Below are 19,468 nucleotides of genomic sequence, written 5' to 3'. Positions count from 1 at the left end.
TCAAAGAATCATTCATTTTTTTAATGTAAAGGAGGTTGCCCCCTTGAAGAGGCTGAATTATAAGGCGTTGATCTATCTTTTCTATCTTTTTGTGAGTTGGTTTCATAACAAAAAGAAAGGAAATACATAAGACACCAAGATGAACAAAGTAGAATAACAAAGTCTATGTGAGACTAAAATAAAAACAACATGCAAAACAAATAAAATGCAAATACTAGATATGGAAGGAGGAATGCAAGGCCATTCGATCCAACTAGAAAAGAAAAAATTTAGCTAGAGCTACTCCTAAACTAATGGGCTAGAAGTTCACAAATAAGTAAAGTGAAACTTCCAATGTAGCCACTGAAGTTGCTCCCAAAATACAAACACAAAGATGTAAACAATTAAAAACAATATAAATAAATGTGAAAAAGTAGAGATAACAACTTGAAAATCTTGCACAAAAAATAGGTGGTCTTTCCTAGAGGAAGAAAGAAGTGCCATAACAATTAACTTTAATCAATCCATGATCATAACTTTTCGATGCGAAAAAAGGTCATACAAACCTTGAAATCTTCTTGTGAATGTACCTTTGTCTACGTCCTTAGTCTTAGAAAACATCAAAAAAGATCAAAATATATTATTAACAAAAAAGCTTGCTAAACGAGATATTTCTAGCCAATCATAGATTCAATCATGGAATTTGAAACAACCCTTTTGTAAAACTTGAAACTCTTGGGAAAATGAGTTTTGAATGACTACATTTGAATCAAGGGAAGAATCTTGAAAAGAAACAATAACATGATTTTTTCTAGAAACCTTGTCCAAATAGTGAGGACCTGACATAACCATCAATAAAGGTTAAAGTGCCTCATCTATTTGAGAAGAATATGAATAGTGAAATGATAAATCATAATGATCAATGCATTCAATAGGCCCAATAGATGGAAAACAACTATCGTCAATTATACTAACAAAAAAATGATAATTTGAATGGAAGTTGTTAGACCCAATGTTATGATCGCATTAGTGGATTGACATATAAGATTCTTGTTTCTCGATCAATTCCCTTAGTATATGATTCCATACTAGACTAGTAATTTGAAATATTGGGTAATTAAAAACAATTGTCAGTCTTAGGATTCTGGGAAACCAGCTAGAATAACTTTCTGACAAAAAGTTAGAAGGATATGTCAGATTAAATCTAGTATACATATCATAATGGGGGTTTTTATCCACTAAATGATTTAAGAATTGAATGTTACTCAGAATAATTGATCGAGCCAGAATGAAAATGATTAGCTACATAACATTCGCAATAGACATTAGGAGTTGATTGTTCACAAAAGAAATTAGCAGATATGAATTCTCCAGCCAATGATGATCTCTATCTTGATAATCAAAATGATCCATGAAAGGTAAAAAATTCCAATCCCATGTTCAATGTTAGAGGTTTACATGAAGATGAATTAACTAAAACAAAATTATCTATCTCATCAAAAACCCAATATTGAAAATTAGGAATCTTTACTTGGAAATGCTAAAAATATTTCAACGATGAGTTTGCATCCAATGAAATAATATGAAGAAAATAAGTTACGAGAAAATCCAAAGTTGCCCTAGTTCAGGGATCTTATCAAGATAAAGAGAACCTCACATAACCATCAACATAAGTTGAATTTCCTCGACTCCCTAAATAATCCTGAAATTTTCAAATGTTGAATAATTACATTTTGAGAGCTAGGTCATATCATGAATTGTGTGTGCATAGCTACTATCGATTAAGTCAAGATCACCATTATCTACATGGCAACCATCTACATCATTGGTTTGATTAGATTTTACAACTTCCATAAATAGATTACTCAAGTCATAAGATTATTATTATTGTGTTTCCAAGGATGTATAGATCAGAAAAATCTCATGAGAAACCTGTACTAAATAATTATCCTAATGCAAGGCTAGAGACTGTAAGGCAAAGAATGGATGCTCTATGATTTCATTTCTTTATTCTTCATCATGGATGACCTCACTTCATTATGTTAATTTAAAATTTAGCTGGTCGAATTATAGATTCAAAGGGAAAGGCATATTTTCATCACAAGTTAACTCATTACAAGTAATAGGACACAAAGGATAGTGAGCTGAAGAAGAAGTGTCCACAAAAGAATCTTCTTTGACTAGATCATATTCTAGATTTGAACCTTTCAAATTGAAGCCTTCCCAAGAAATCAAGAAATTGGTGGATGTAACTGGGCATCCATCACCATATATATCAATAGATTCATTTTCATCAGAATGATGGTTTCCTAAGGCTTTATATTTATTGAGCATATGGATTTCATTTGATTGATTGTCGAGATCACAAGATTCTAAATTAGCCAAGAATGGAGGAACAACATATTGACATGGAGGAATTTGAAATAGGGGAGAGAGTTCAAAAGTATCTTTACCTTTCTACTCCTCTACCTATGAAATGTGACCACCTTGTACCTCATTTCTATTTGGAACAACAAATTGAAAATCAAAAGTATCTGAAGATCTAGCTAGAGGGGCAGATTGATCAAGAGGAACAAGGTACAAGGGTGACGACATGTAGATGATAAAGGATGATAGGTTTCCCTCGAAGAAGCAACACATTTAATGATGTTAGATTAAAAATTCAAGTTATACACATTAATGTGATATGGGGGAATCAAGGGACCAATCTCCAATTTAGGTTTCATGGAATTAAGATAACATTTGAAGTTTCCCTAGATGAGATCTTGATCATGGTAAGAAAATATAGGTAGGATAAAAGGACCAAAAGTTCAATTTTTAGATTTCCTAATGCCAACATCAATATGAGGGACCATTTTATTGGTAATGAAGAAGGAGGAGGAGAAGGAACAAAAGGAGTCGTAGATTCCTCCTATGATATTATAGTTTCCTCGTGATCGATGAAAGTTGGAAGAGAATAATCAACAAAGGATTCAAATTCACATTGTTTCAAAGAGATTTGAACCAACTGATAAAACATTTCATTGAATAAAACCCCATCCACATCTTCCTCAATAAATTCATAACATAGTGAACAAATATATTAGCAAAATCCTCTATTGGTTCATCAGGTTTCAATCTAAGTTAGTAATCCTTTTATAAACATCTCGGTAATAATACCTCTCAAAATATTGATCAATTTACTTGAAGAGTTGTTCAAATGAATGAATAGAAGTAAATGATAAGGTATGAAACCATAATTTATCTTGACCTTCAACTGTGACGGTGAATAATTTACAAGAAACATCTTCAGAAATCACTTCATTAAGATCACAAAACTTAATAAATTGATATGCATGCTCAACTATGGATATTCTACCCTTGTCATAAAACTTTAATTAAGACAAGTTTTAAGCAACTTCCACGGTGAGTGTAATATTTTCTCTATTTAAAAAACATATCAGTATTATGATTTGGGAATGATCCAGTCAAGATGAGAGATTCAAAACAGACTCAATGGGCTTAACATGTCATCTGGCGTATCTCGATATCTGGAAATCCACCAACTAAGCGTGTATCTCGGTATGAAGTCACAATTAGACCTCACATCATTTGGATTAGGAGCCCTAACAAGGAAATAAGGTCAATTCCCATTATCCTTATGAATTTTCCCTAGTTGTAATTATTAACATATGAGACTATGTAAACAATATTTGAAAGAAGTAAGTAAGTTGACATTGTGAGGCATACAATTTCAATGCATATATGTTACTTTCATGGAAGGGGAAAGAGAGAGTGAGACTCTAGAATAAAAATAATAGTATTATCCTAAAAGAACACACAAGAGCATGAAAGAATCATTCATTAACCTGCAAATTAGTTCACAAGACAACAACTATAATAAAAGCAAGTAATAACACACATTCAATAAGATGCATACCAAATCCAACAAAATAGTTCATTTTCATTCGTATGTGTTAATATAAACATACACCATAAAAAATGAAAGAATAGTATCACAATCATTCACAACATATTCATGAAAGTGTGTTGACTCTAAGAGATTAATATATTAAGTGAAAGACCCAAAACACATTATTACAAGGATGTGGCATGAGCCGCAATAGTGGAACATTAAGTCATCACTTGCTCCTCTGAAGAAATATCTTCTCCTTTATTCCAAGCTAGAGAAGCCAAGGTGAAAAGTCCAAAGTCCAAAAGCTCTTTCTCTTGATCCATTAGGGTTTATTTATAACAAATGAGGTGACTATTGGCCTCCCATGTGACTCTTGACCTCCCTCATGACTCTTGAGCTTATACTATGAATTTTTAAATCCCTATATGAACTTTGAACTTCTAATGACTCTAGAACCTTCTAATGACTTTTCACATGCCATGTAGGACCCTTGGTCTTCCAGACATTTTACATTTTTTCATTTTTTTAAATATAATAATTACATTACACAAATGATGTGCAAATATACATTGACAAATATGACTTTGTGATGTCACTTGTAGAAGCCATGACTTGGCATTGATGACATAGAACTTCATTATGATGTGTTCAAGCCTACCCTTTCTCCTTGCTTATAAGAATTTGAATTCTTCATGATGGATATTTTCTTTCTTATATTCACCCTCCAAAGGGTCTAGATCAATGTTAGAACCTTCCAAGGCAATAGGAGATGCCACCATTCTGTCACGGTCTACGATTTCTTCATGATAGTTCCTTCTTCTGCTCCTTATTCATAACTTCTCTCTTGTAACTCCTACTTTAAATCTTCCTTGAGCATCACCTTGGATTTTGAGATGATACACCTTCAAATGAAGTCCACTCATGACAAGGAAATATCAACCCGAAAATAATTTATTCTACCTATGCCTACTTATGGAAGATGTTGACTGTGATAGGGAAATGTGCAAAGTATTTACAGGAAGGAGGCTAAGAATTCTACGGTTGAGTGCTATAGGGACCCAGGATGACTTCACTATCTTATGGAATTGTACAATGTGGACTTAGGGAAGCATTATCAAGATTACACGCAATGGGGAAGTCCAGGAAAAAAGGTGATGAGCTTACTGTATGAGAATGCATAGTGCACAATGCTCAATGAAGAGGAGGTATATATTATGTGGTTGAGCATAAAAATGGCTAATCAATGACCTTAGTATCCACTAGAACTGTGCAATGTATAGTAGGAGGAAATATATGTCAAGGTAGAACACAATGAGTGGTTTCAATCAACCAAAGGCACAGGGCTAGCCATTATAACTGCACAATGCACAACGATTAAGGGAAAAAAATCTATGAATTGCAAAGTTGATGGTCTTAGTGACCTAGAAGTGACCTACTTCTCACTATAACTGCATAATACATAGTGGGATGCCCACAAGATAAAGAAAATTATGTAGTTGAGCAATCTAGGGAGATAAGGAGACAACGTTGCACATTGTAATTGTGCAATGCATACTAGTTGAAGAGGCAGCTTAGGGGACTACATAATTGGGCATGACAGTGACACAAGGAGGCTCCAATGTCACCTACAAATATGCAATGCACAATCCAGGGAAATATAGGACAAGGTGTTATGCAGTTGATAAGGCTAAGAAACCAAATTGATGGTCCACACTTCGAGGTTGCTAAGTGTACATTTGAGGAAGAGTGTCCTCTAGGACTACATAGTGCATAGTTCAAAGAGGTAGATGATGCTTGACTATGACTTAAGACTGTATCTTTCATAGTTCTACAAGGGATAAATGTTAGTAAGTTGCAAATATAGTGAAATCTCTGAAAATGACTAGATGTGAGATCAATCAGACAAGAGAGAGAAATACATGTAAACAAGTCCTAAAATAGTGATCTCGCACTCAGATAACATCAACACAAGCCAAAACAATGCATAATACCAAAAATAAACAAGAATACCTTGAAACGATAACAAAGTGAGACTTATTTTTAAGTGCAATAGTTGAAATGTAGCTTTGCGACACTTGGAATACAAGTTACAATAGGAATCTCGATTGCAACCAGAAAGTGTGCCAAGTTGTGGGAGAGTTTATAGAAATTATTATTATGGTATATAAGATCAAATAATGTACAAGAGTGTGATAAATCTCCCTCAAGTGGTTCGCCAAACTGCAACACATGCAAGAGTGGAAACAATCAAAAGGGACATTTGCAACAATGAGAAAAAGTGAAAACAACACTTGCAAATGCTAAAGAAATTAAAAGTGACACATGCCAAAGTGAAGAAAAGGAAAAAGTGGCACTCGTTAAAGTGAAATCAAGAAAAATCAATAATTGGGAAAGTGAAAACAACACTTGTGAAACCAAAGGTACACAAAAGCGATAATTGAGGAAATTCACCTCAACGATGATACAATTGCAACTAAAGTGAGAGAGACTATAAAATGATATTACACACTGTTTTTCAACATGGATTGTGTAGTGCACTCTCCTTATAGACTACATATTTATTGCCAAGAGTGGTCATGCAAGCATTGTAACCAAACATTGCACAATCATTATTCCTTGTGATTGCGCAAACCTTACTCTCAAGAACTACACAATGCCTATATTCACGAATAGTCATTGACTACTAAGCTTGCTAGGACTATGTGTTATTATGAATGCATCAAAGGTTTAGAATGTGTAATAAAGTGACTTCATAATCTTAGAAGAAGACTCAGGCACTTGGGAAACATTAACCGACCATGAAGCGACAACAAAAAACTTGAAATGATAGATCACATGATCACAAGGAGGCTCTAAAATTCAAGTGTAGGAAAAATTTTCGAGGGTATTTGTCACAATGGATATACCTTCGCATGCTCATTAATCAGTAAAGGGTATTGAGCATCCTTTTATCTATTTCTTTAGGATTACTAAAACCTCTAGAAAATGACACCATCTATAGAGCACACTAGTACCTCTTCTTTAGGTTTATTAAACCATGAATAAGACACCTTATTGAGTGTCATTTTATATATTTTTGGGCTCATTAAAACTATATGACAAAGAAACTATTGAGATCACTTATATTCTCTTTTTTGCTCACTAACTATGAAGGAGATAACAAACCAGTAAAAAGACAAAAAGCGGGGGAAATCACTTTTATTATTATATTCATCAAAATAGTAGAATTAATTATGTCACCATTGAACATGGTAGTTTTTTGCATCATTACCTTATAGTTTGGTTTTAGCTTTATTAAGATCTATACCATATATAGGAGTCATTCTACTACTTCAGTTGGTTACTCTTCCAGTCATTATGGAGTTTAATTCAATTCCTCATACACTATTGTATGATATCATGTGGTGCTCATTAGTCAATGCTACCAATCATTCTTTTGTTGTGACATTACATGTTCAAGGGAAGTATAAACCTTAGTTGGCCATTTGCATTTTCCCATCCCTATGCCATTTGTACCTCATGACATCATCCATTCAGATCATCTCTCAGTATTTTTTGTTTCAATTAATGGGGGATACATTAAGCCCCTCCTTTGATGAATTTTCTCTTGTCTATTTTAACTCATTATCCAAGAGTTTGATATAGGAACTAGCAATACATTAGAGCTTGTAGATCCTAATGGGAAGATTCCTCATAGTTGATAGTAGGTTTACCCCATTGGCTCTTGATCAAACCATAAGTTTTCAATGTTGGCACATTTATTCACGCTATGTTGATTGTGATATATACCTTGGGGTCCATTTTTATCATCTGCAGGTCCACCTGCATTTTTTAATGGTATACCTCATTGGTCGATAATAAAACAGATTTGAGGTTGCTCCACATTGATCATCCTCATCATTGGGTAATTATATGGGACTTAATTCACCTCCTAGCCTAGTCAAATGAACTATTCTCATAACTCATTGCATGCTATTGATTATATTTTGTGTATGAGATGAGTTAGAGTTGGATATTTTGCTTTGTGGTCTAATGTGAATTTAATGCAGGATTAAAGGAGAAAAGAAAGGAATTTTGGCAAAGACCAAGGTAAAAAATCGAATGGGACAAGGGAGATGGATTATAGGAGGTAAATCCTCCTCATTTACTAGCCCTCCATTCAAATATTCCTCCATCATCTCGGAGTGCAAACAACCAAATCATGAGGACTAGAAGGCAGCGGAGCAAGTGAGAGAGAAAGCACCAATTTATCTCGAGTTTGGGAGACAAGCCTCCCTAATGTTAAGGAAGTCATTGGAGACATCAGATGTATAAGTAGGGAGGCCTAGGACCTCAATAGGATTCATATTTTCATTGTAAAACTCTACTATTTTTTCAAGTTGCAAGACTTGTGACAATTCTTTTGATGTAATCTGTTGTTTTGGTAATAAGAATGAGTTTTTTCTTGAGCCAGCACTGAGTTAACTCAGTGGGTTGAATCTCTTGGGTTATGGCCCAACCCTATCAGCCAAAGCTCGTCTTTATTGTACATGTATTCTTAGTGTAGAGTCATATCTTAATTGTTAATTCTCTTAGTAGATGCATTTTCGTTACAAGTAGTGTAGATTAGATTGGTTGTGTGATAGTTTGCTTCCATTTGTGCCTTTTTTCAAGTAGCAGGTTAGCAAGGGGAAGAAGGAGCACCACAAGGTTGTTAGCAGGTGTCTTAGCCTCACTTCCTCCCTCTCGGACAATGACCTGAGGAAGGGACCCTTCAGCAGCCCCAAAAACACAGATTTCTAGTTCTTTTATGAGCATTGTAGTTTGTTGTCTTTAATTCAGTATTTGGATAATGTTGCAAGGCATCTTTCATTGTCATCTTTTTCCATCTCCATTTCTACAATAAGATCTCCCTCATGCTTTCATTCCCTTCAACAACCTTCTTCATGCATAATATAGGCAATTGATTCATGCTTTCCTATTTTATGAAAATGTAGCTTTTTGCATAGTTTTGGCAAACACACATGTTTTATTTAGAGTAGGTACCTCGGGAGGAGACCAGGACTTCATAACCAGCAGCCACCTTCCACTTCATCCACCTTATCCATCCCTTGTTTCACCATCACCCTTACTAGTTTTTCATAACTTTTCATTAAAATTATCCTAAACACATTGAGCGAATCTAACCATCTCTTATCTTGGATGTTGACTCCTGAGTGCACCTAGACCTTCTAACACTCCATTCCACCCATCACACACCTTTCCTAAGCTTCCCAACACCTCCCAATTAGCTCTCAGTTGTATCTTGTAGGTTTCCTATAATTCCTACAGGATCATCCTATAGGTTTCTAGTACATCTTGTAGGTTTTCCTCAAATGGCCTGTTTTGAGGCTGAATTGATAGGAAACCTCTAGGAAGTCACAAAAAGCCTCCTAGGACCCCTCCAAACTATCCAACCACTTCATAAACCTTCTAGCCATCGTCAAACACCTCCCATCCACCTATCACATTGACAAGAACAATTAGTTTGAATACTTGATTTTTCCTAAAAAACCAAAAAGTGAAAATAGATTTAGTTTAGTTTCTTTGCTTTCACATTAGTATTGTTTGATTCTTTCTTCTTCTGCAACTTATATAGTAGCATTTTTTTATTATTGATTTAGAAATTCTGCTTAGCATGGCTTCTTAAATGGTTAATTAGGGTATGGTGTGGTTTAGCATTACATGTTGGACTTTTCCATTATTGCAGTAGAGTAACTTTGTTAGAGTAGATTTTCCCTTCTTCCATCAAAGAATCAAGCTTCTTCTGACTCTATAGAAGTCTGGATTGGAACCCCAGTGGTCTCTCACCAGCTGAATAGTGACAATAGGTAGAACCATCAATTTTACTTCTGCATACAACACTATTACCTCCAAGTTTGTATGGACCCCGGGTTGATAAGTAAAGCTGGTAGCCCAGGAATTGTAGCATCCTTGCTACAATACTGGCACTCATCACTTTTTGGTGTCATTGCTAGGGAGGTGTCTAAGTAGAATGTGATTACTGCTTTCTTTTCTTCTATTTCTTGTCTTCAATATTCTACTAGTAGTTTATTTCTACAAAAGTAATCCAGTTGTTTCCTTTCTTTCATTTTCATTATCTGCTTTCCTTTCCATTCTACAAGTAGGATTTCAATTCAGCAAGTAGCTTTTTTATTCTGTCAGTAATTTTCACTCAATCATCAATTTCAATTCTACAAGTACTTTCCAGGTTTTAAAAAAAGAATACAAAACCAACCCAAAAATATTTCCTTTCATGCCCCGTAGGAACAGGGAAAACTTAGGGAAATTTTTTCCAAATACCCCCATTGCCTCCAAAATCCAACCTTCTCTCTTCTTCAGTGGCTGTGACTTGGAGGATTCCTTAGGTGAGAAACTTGACAGATTTGAAGAACCTACAGGGGAAGAAGAAGAAAAGGAACCCATTCCTACTGAACCAATGGATGAAAACCAAAATGACAGAGGGAATAGACAGAGAGTTGAGGGTGCCTTCCCCATCAGGCAAAACCAATGGGGACACCAAGATGAAAAATATAAGCCCCTCTACCCTACCTCATTTCCATGGCCTCACCACAGAGGACCTCGACACTTTCCTATTTGTGTTTGATGTTATATGTCGAACCTATGACTAAATAGATGCTGAGAAAAAGTTAAAACTATTTCCATCTACCGTCAAGGATACAACATTACGCTGGTTGTTGGGTTTACCTAGAGATAGCATCACAACTTGGGCTCAGATACAGTAGGCCTTTAACAACAAATATCGGGACTACTATTGGTTAAAGGATACTAAAGAAGAAATTTTTAGGATGACCATAGGCCATGATGAATCCTTAGAAGACTACAAAGAAATATTTCAACTCAGTTACAAAAGGGCTAGGTGCACACTTGACCCTGAGTCACTAAATCTAGTCCTGCTTAGGGGAATAAGAGAAGATCTTCTATATACCTTACATTTGTTAGCAAGAGGAGATATATACCAATTACCCTATGAGGATATCAAGTTTGTCTTTAGAAACCATCCTAGGGCAGCCAGGAAAAAGGGTAGGGGTAGTTAACCTGTGGCTAGTACATCATCTTCCAACTCATCCATCAAGTGTGAAATTGGAAACATGCTGGAAGATTTCAAGAGTGAGGTGTTGCAAATCATTGCCTTGCAAATGGAAATCATGAACATTAAAAGAAAGCAGGAGGAAGCAAAGAGAGCATTGGCCATTTTTTGTCCTAGATGCACCAGGAGGCATTGTAGGAATGAATGTCCATTGAACTCTATTGAAATTTGCTCGGTCTGTGAAGAAAACTACTCCACAGACAAGTGCCCTTCTTTACCCAAACTCAAAGCTACATATCAAGGAGCTGAAGGGGTCATTGAGCATCTTTGATACATTAACCAAAGGAGACCTCATGGGCCTAGACCATATCAGCAGGGCATGCAAGGGTCATCCCATGCATATTACAACCCCAACCAAACCATGGCTATACCTTCTTGGGGACCCCCTACTCATCCTTCCTAGTATACACCCCCTCCTTGGTCCTATGCATCTCAGTATCATTCCTAGCCAGCCAACCATCCATTCCAACCTTATTCTCCACCCCAACCTTAGTGGAATACACCACTCCAGGGGTGGAGGCCCCAATACAACTATGCGTCAGCTCTATTACCTCCACCAACTGCCCAATTGTAAGTCCTACACTCTACTCCACCCAGGCAACCCCAGATGCCTACCCAGCCAAAGCCAAACTTGAACAATAGGTAGGTTCAACAAGTATACAGTGGAGAAACATCATATCCAATTTGTGTTGTGGAAATCTAGGAGATTAACCTGAGATCTGGGAGAGTTCTCCTGGATAACCAAATTCTCCCTCCACCTAAGGAGGTTGAGGAAGAAAGTGAGGAAAGCAACCTTAAAGTAAATCCACCCTTTCCTAAGATATTAGCCCAACCACTCTAGCCTACTCCAAAAGAGACTGAAATTCAGAGAGAATTGAAAAATCTATGTGTAAAGATCCCCCTTCTCCAAGCAATAAAATATGTTCCCATTTACAATAAGTTAATTAAGGAGAAATTCTTTAAGCATCCAGGGAGGCAAGAAAGGGATGCCCTAACCATTGATGTCATTGGGAAGTTGTCTGACTTAATGCTGGGGAAGGTAATCTGTCCAAAATATTTGGACCCTGGAAGCCCTGTAGTAGATGTGCACATCAATGGCACCATTTTCCCACACATTCTGATCAATCTTGGGGCTTCCATTAATGTGATGACCAAGGAAGCCATGCTCAAGCTCAACCTCCAAGGTTCAATGAGAAAGACCACAATAGTACTGCAACTTGAAGACCGTTCCATAGTAACCCCTGAGGGAATTGTGGAGCATGTGATGGTCTCCATTCATTCCTGGTAGTACCCTGCAGATTTCCAAGTTCTCTAGCTTAAGGCTAAGTTTACTGGTTATCCTCTCATTGTTGGGAGGCCATGGTTGGCCACTATTGATGCTTACATTAGCTGTAGAGCTGGGAATATGGCCATCAAGAATGGGCATATGTCCAGACAGCAAGTCTTATACCCTCCTGCTCAACCTTCTCTAGAGCATGATCTACCTTTATGGTTAGAGGAGGAGGAAGAAGATGAAGTTTATTCTGCCCAACTTTATGCTTTAGAAGAAACCATTGGAGGAGGACAACAAGATGAGGATGACTTGATTGAACACCTACTCCAAAGTCCAACTCTCGTTTCATTAGCTTTAGAAGAAGAATTAAAGGAAACCCAAAACAATCATCCAATTGACTTATGCTTGACTGATTCCAACCCACTCCATGTCAAAACCATAGAATTCAGCCCAAAGAGAACCTTGAAAATCAATCCATCTCTTTTTGCTCTCAAAGAGGAGAAGCTATGCAACATGTTAAGGGAAAATCTAGAAGACTTCGCTTGGAGTTACAAGGAAATTAAGGGAGTAGACCCCTCAGTGTGTACTCACCACATATACATGAAATAAGGTTACAATCCGGTCTAGAAACCACAAAGGAGGATGAATCTAGCTCTTAAATATATAGTCAAAGAAGAATTGCAAAAATGGCTAGATGCAGGATTTATTTACCCTATCTCTGACAATAAGTGGGTATCTCCTTTGGTGTTAGTTCCCAAGAAAAATGGTAAGTGGAGGATTTGTGTCGATTACAGGGAGTTGAAAAAAGCCACAAATAAGGATCATCTACCTTTGCCCTTCATTGACCAAGTGCTATATGGCCTGGCAGAGAAAATGTTTTTCCCTTTCCTAGACGGACTTAGTGGGTACAACCAAATTCATATCTACCCAAAAGACCAGGATAAGACCACATTCACTTGTCCTTGGGGTACTTTTGCCTATATGGTCGTTCCTTTTGGCCTATGCAATGCTCTTGTCACTTTCCAAAGAGAAGTCTTGAGTATTTTCACCGAATTAGTCCATGATGTAGTGGAGATTTATATGGATGATTTTACACCTTATGGCTGTGATTTTCAAAGAATCCTTGTCTAACCTAGGAACAGTACTACACAAATTCATTTAAATGACCCTGTCTCTCAGTCCTGAAAAATGTGAATTCTTAATGACTGTAGGGACCGTGCTAGGTCATTCAATATCTCAGCAAGGATTGTAAGTGGACCCAAACAAAATAGCTATCATCCAAAGGGTGCCACCTCCTCAAAAGTAGAGAGATGTTAGAAGTTTGCTAGGATTAGGTGGATACTACCAAAGGTTCATAAAGGGCTTCAGCAAGTTGGCCTCTACTTTAGTTGGTTTGTTAGCCAAAGATTCTAAGTTTATATGGTAAAAAAGTTGTCAAGAGGCCTTAAACATCCTAAAGGATAAGTTAACCACTGCACCAATTGTCTGAGGCCTAAATGAAGCCCTGCCCTTTTATATTCATGATGATGCCTCACACAAAGCCATAGGAGCAGCCCTAGGTCAAATAGATGAAAAATTACCTTATGCTATCTATTTTATCTATAAGAACTTATCAAAGGATGAACTAAACTATACAGTGACTGAAAATGAACTCCTGGCTGTTGTGCATTCATTAAATAAATTTAGGAATTACATTATAGGATATCAAACATTTGTGCATACTGAACATGCTGCAATCAAATATTTAATGGAAAAACCAGATGTGAATGCTCGGATATTAAGATGGTTACTTTTATTACAACAGTTTGATCTAACCATTGTTGATAAGCCTGGTAAGGAAAATGTTGTTGTAGACTTTTTATCTAGGGTAAATTTTCCTGTAGGTGAAGAAGGAATGGTGGATGACCAGTTACTGGATGAGCACTTATTTTCTATTTCAGTTCTCTCTCCATGGTTTTCTGATATAGAAAACTATTTGGTATCAGCACAGTTCCCACCAAACTTGTCCTCCAAAGAAAAGAGCAAGATAGTCAGGAAAAGTGCCCCCTTCATTTGGATTGGGGGCAATCTTTTCAAACTTGGCCCAAATCAAACTTTGAGAAGGTGTGTTAGGGAAGAGGAAGTCTTTGGCATTCTTCTAACCTGTCATGATGGGCCTTGTGGAGGTCACTTTGCAGCAAAGAGGACAACATTCAAAGTGTTAGAAGCAGGCTATTATTGGCCCACTCTTCATCACGATGTGAAAACATACACTAGTCAGTGTGATCAGTGCCAGAGGATGGGAAGGCCTACTCCAAGACATGAAATGCCTCTGCAGCCTCAAGTGACTTTTGAGCCATTTGACAAGTGGGGCATGGACTTCATTATGCCTATTGACCCTCCTTCAAAGAAAAAACAATACATTATTGTGTGCACTAATTATTTGACTAAGTGGCCTGAAACCAAGACAATTAAGGCAACAACAAAAGAGAAGGTGGCTGAGTTCCTAAGGGAGAATGGATTCTACAACTTTAGGTACCCTAGAGAGCTAGTCACAGATGAAGGCAACCAGTTTACCTCCAACATGATTGAAGACCTACTCACCCATCACAAAATCAAGCATAGGACCTCCACTCCCTATCATCCACAAGCTAATGGGCAAGTGGAGGTGACCAATAGAGCATTGGAGGGCATATTAACCAAGGTGGTGAGCAACAGTAGGAAGGATTGGGAAGAAAGGCTAGTTGAGGCCACCTGGGCCTATAATACCACATGGAAGACCACCACTGTATTCACACCCTATGATCTAGTCTATGGGAAAAAGGCCTTGTTGTCCATTCAATTTGAATATAACACATTAAGGATGGCAGCCCAACTATATTTGGATCTTAGCAGTGCATAGAAGAGAGATTGTTTCAATTGAATGGTTTGGATGAATTTAGAATGCAGACCCTCCTACATACATAGGTAGTTCAACTTCAAAGGAAGATCTGGCAAGATAAAAATATCAAGGAGAAGCAATTTCAAGAAGGTAATTGGGCATTGTTATATGATTCTAGGTATAAAGACTTCAAGGGAAAGTTAAGGACAATATGGCTCAGACCTTATGTTGTGGAAATATGCCATGATAATGGTTCAGTTCAAATCATAACCATAGATGAAGAAGACATTCCCTTGCTTGTTAATGAACACCGATTAAAAATGTACAAGAGACCTTTATCAAAACAAGAGTTCGTTGGTGATATCAATAAAATAGTGATGATAGTGGAGCAAGTTCCAGCTCCTCCCTCATCAAATCACTCAGGAAAAAAAAAGAATAAGGACTGAGGTGAAAACCTCCATGAGGTGCCTAAGTCCCATTTTTGGGTTGAAAACCTCTTGAGGTGGCCCAGCGATGAAAAAAAAAGGAGAAAAAAAAACAAAAAGAAAAAGAGAATGAGAATATCCCTAGGTGAAAACCTTTCTGGAGGCACCCAGGGCAAACAACTAGGGTGAAAACCTCTCCGAGGTAACGTAGTTGTATATATATATATATATATATATATATATATATATATATATATATATATATATATATATATATATATATATATATATATATATATATATATATATATATATATATATATATATATATATATATATATATATATATATATATATATATATATATATATCATGAAATTTCCATTTGCAGGTGGGCGAGAAGGGTATTTAAAGAGCAAAAGAGGATCCCAACGAGACCACTGCCACTCACATATTCATTTTTGTCAATTTTCCACTCCATTGCTTCGATTTATACAAAGACTGTGTTTTCTACAAGATCCCCTGTATTCCTACAAGATCCCCTGAAAACCTACAGGATCATCCTGTAGGAATTACAGTGACCCAGAAATCCTACAAGAAGCAATCTGAAGGCAAATGATGGACTTGTTAGGTCCCTAACATTCACCCTCTTCATGATCCAACACCTCACCTCATCCACCATCATCATCCCTGCACTCACCATTCAAAAAAAGATCAGTTTCAATAGTTTTTGCGAGTCTTCAAAGAAAAAAAAAGGAAACATAAAGGAGTAAAGATAATCATTTGAGTATCCTTTACTCTCCACACTCCCACTCCTTTCCATCCATGTCAGTATCCTCATAGCCCCAAAAAGAAAAATGATTAAAGAATTCCAAGGGAGAAGCAGCTATAGGACATCCTGTAGGAAATCTTGTAGCAACCTATCCCATAGAATACCAATCACACCAACAACAAGTCTTCACCATGATGATCAAGAGCTCCAAAGCAGTAGCATCAAATCTTCAACGATAGATACCTGCAAAAACAGAGAAGCCATTAGCAAACAACAAGAGGAGGAAGAAGAATGGCATGTGGAAAATATACACAACAGCACCTCTGGTCTTCGACAACTGCAACATAGCATTGAAACCATAGGTAAGTATCCTGCTCACTCTCTCATATGCATCATGTAGTAAAACATTGTAAGGGTTATGAGATAGTTGATCTATAAGTGAAAATGTGGCCATTTAACTTGCCCACCTTCATTCAGTCAGCACATGCACAACTAGGTGTCCTCTCACACGTGGCTACAATCAACTCAAAAACAGAGAATGAGTAGGACAAAAAGTTGTTAAACTACAGATCTATGAGGTGGGAGTTGATTATGAGGAGTGGGAAATGATGAGGTGGTAGTGGGGACCAATGGTCCAAAAATGGCAACATACCTTTGCTGCCAGCACACCACCTCACCCTGAATCACCATAAGAGGAAGTAAAAATAGTTCCCATGCATTCATGCATTTCACCTACTAGAAACTCCCTCACTCAAGTCACTCTCATAACCAAGGCAACCCAATGGAAGAAAATATCCATCATTGACTGCACAAGAATTCCTACAGGAGCATGCACAGGAATTCCTACAGGATACAAAGATTGTCTACAAGATACATAGAGACTATCTATAGGATTGGTAGAGAGCAGTTCAGAAGGGATATCACGGGAGTTGGCCACTACAACCAGTCTAAAGAGGTAGGCTCTAAAATTACATTCCGCTTTGCAAGTAAATGAGCCAAGGATACTCTAAAATTGAGTGAATTTAGCAATTGTGTGAAGGGAATTAAATACATAGTCATCTCTATTTTTCTCTTGCTTTTGAAAAATTGTTTCAACCTTCTCATTTTCTCCTCAACCTTCACCAACAAGATGACAGGAGGGTTTAATAGGAGAGAGCCCACAAACACTGTGAGAATCCAACAACACCCCCAAGTACTTGAAATCTTCGCAAGACATAATTGGATGGGGTTTTTCGAAAGATTCAAAGGGTATGATGATGAGGTGGCTCAAGAATTTGCTCTCTTCCTTACTCTACACACCAGAATCCATGCCATTGTCGTAATAAGGGGCCTCACTATAGATCTCACCCCTAAGCTCATTAGTAGGGTCACCACACTTCCCCTAGGAATACCATGGAGAAAAGAAGACAAAGGAGATAACCAGGTTGCGAAAAGAAAATTCATTTAAGAAGGCGAGGAACCCACTAAGGACAAAAATGAAGTAAGGAGGGAATGTCTTCCATATCCATGGAGTGAAGTAGGCTACCAACTAATCAAATACATCTCATGTGAGGGTAGATATAGTGTTTTCTATGGCTATCATTTTAGGATCCTTGAAGAATTAAGATTTGGAGCAGAAACACTTCCTCACCATATTTCTTGCTTCAATAACTTGTAGACTCAAGCATCAAAGTGAAGGAGGGGAATTCCCAACAATTAGCTCACCATGGTTTGATTAGGCTCCCCATCAAAGATGCCATCCAAAACCTCTGAACCCCTATAACATGGTCAATTTTTAAATACATGCCAGTAGAGGATGACATCAAATCTCACACTTATGATGTTAGTCCTACTGTCAGTGAAGAGGAAGTAAAACAGGAAGAGCAAGATACAAAAGGAGATGAGGATGAGATGGATGAAGAAGGAGTTGAAATAGAGGAACATGATGAAGATGAAGAAGAAGAGGGAGAAGAGAAGGAGGATGATGAAGAAACAGAGGAGGAAATTAAAGAGGAATATGATAGAGACGATGAAGGTCTACAAGAAGAAGAAGACAAGAAAGACAAAGAGGAAGAAGGCAATAGAACAAAGGGGATAGAACAGAAGGAGGAGTCACTTAGGGTGTCTCTAGAGGCCATTGAGAGAGAAGCAAAAGCTTCCCTCACTGCTCTCAGCACCCCAATCAAGTAAAAAGGAAAAAGGCAGAGGCAAACCCCAATATATTCCAGGACAAGATAGGGCACAAGAATAGGACAGGGAAAGCCACAAACATCAACCAAAATTACTATTGAGATTGAATATTCCCCTACACAAAAGGGAAAAATGCTTCCCCTAGGTCCCCTATCACCTATGTGAGGAGGCCTACTACTATATCAACTTCCTCAAAGGGTAAGGCAATCCTACAGGACCCACAACAAAATCTACAAGAAGCAAAAACAATCCTACAGGATACTCTGTTGAATCTATAGGAGCCACAGAAATTGGAAATAAAGGTAGGGGAGCAACAAGAAGATAAAGAGGAGGTCCTAGAGACAAAAGAATTGAGCCCCCAACCTAACATGGACTACTATTATAGTTTTATTGAAGGAGGTAGGGTCATACCTCAAAAATTTTCCATCCCATTGTTCTTCGAGCTTGAGAAGGAGAGGGCTAGAACTCACCTATGGATGGAGATCACCAAATCAAAGGGGGTGGAAGGCATTGGGCACATGGAAGAGAAACTCAAATAAATGGGCAGAGAGCTAAGTGGCTTGAGGGATAGAGAAGCTATAATGAGAAATCAACTAGAGATAGAAAATGCATGGCTGAGGGGACAGTTGTAGGAAAGAGAGAACCAATTAGCATGTATGTCTAGCTTCCTCTTGGAGGCAATGTAGTGTAGGATTCCAACTAAATCCTATGCTCTCTACCTCAAAAAACAATGGCTATCATTTCAAATTAAGACACTAGCATAGAGGGGAACCATGCCATTTCAGGACTACAGGTAGTTTATTGATCTTTGTAATCAAAGTACACTAGAGGATAGGGCCAAAGTGGCTGAGTTTTATTTCCACAAAATAGCCCTCACAGACATGAATGTATGGGACTCTAATGCCAAGCTAGGAGATCTATAATTAATGGCTTTGGCATCATGGATGAACCATGAGGGGTCAAGAG

Source organism: Pinus tabuliformis, chromosome X (genome assembly GCF_031772625.1).
Source record: "Pinus tabuliformis cultivar Carrire ecotype Pingquan chromosome X, CPIR1, whole genome shotgun sequence".
Classification (NCBI taxonomy): domain Eukaryota; kingdom Viridiplantae; phylum Streptophyta; class Pinopsida; order Pinales; family Pinaceae; genus Pinus; species Pinus tabuliformis.
This window is presented reverse-complemented; position numbering follows the sequence as displayed.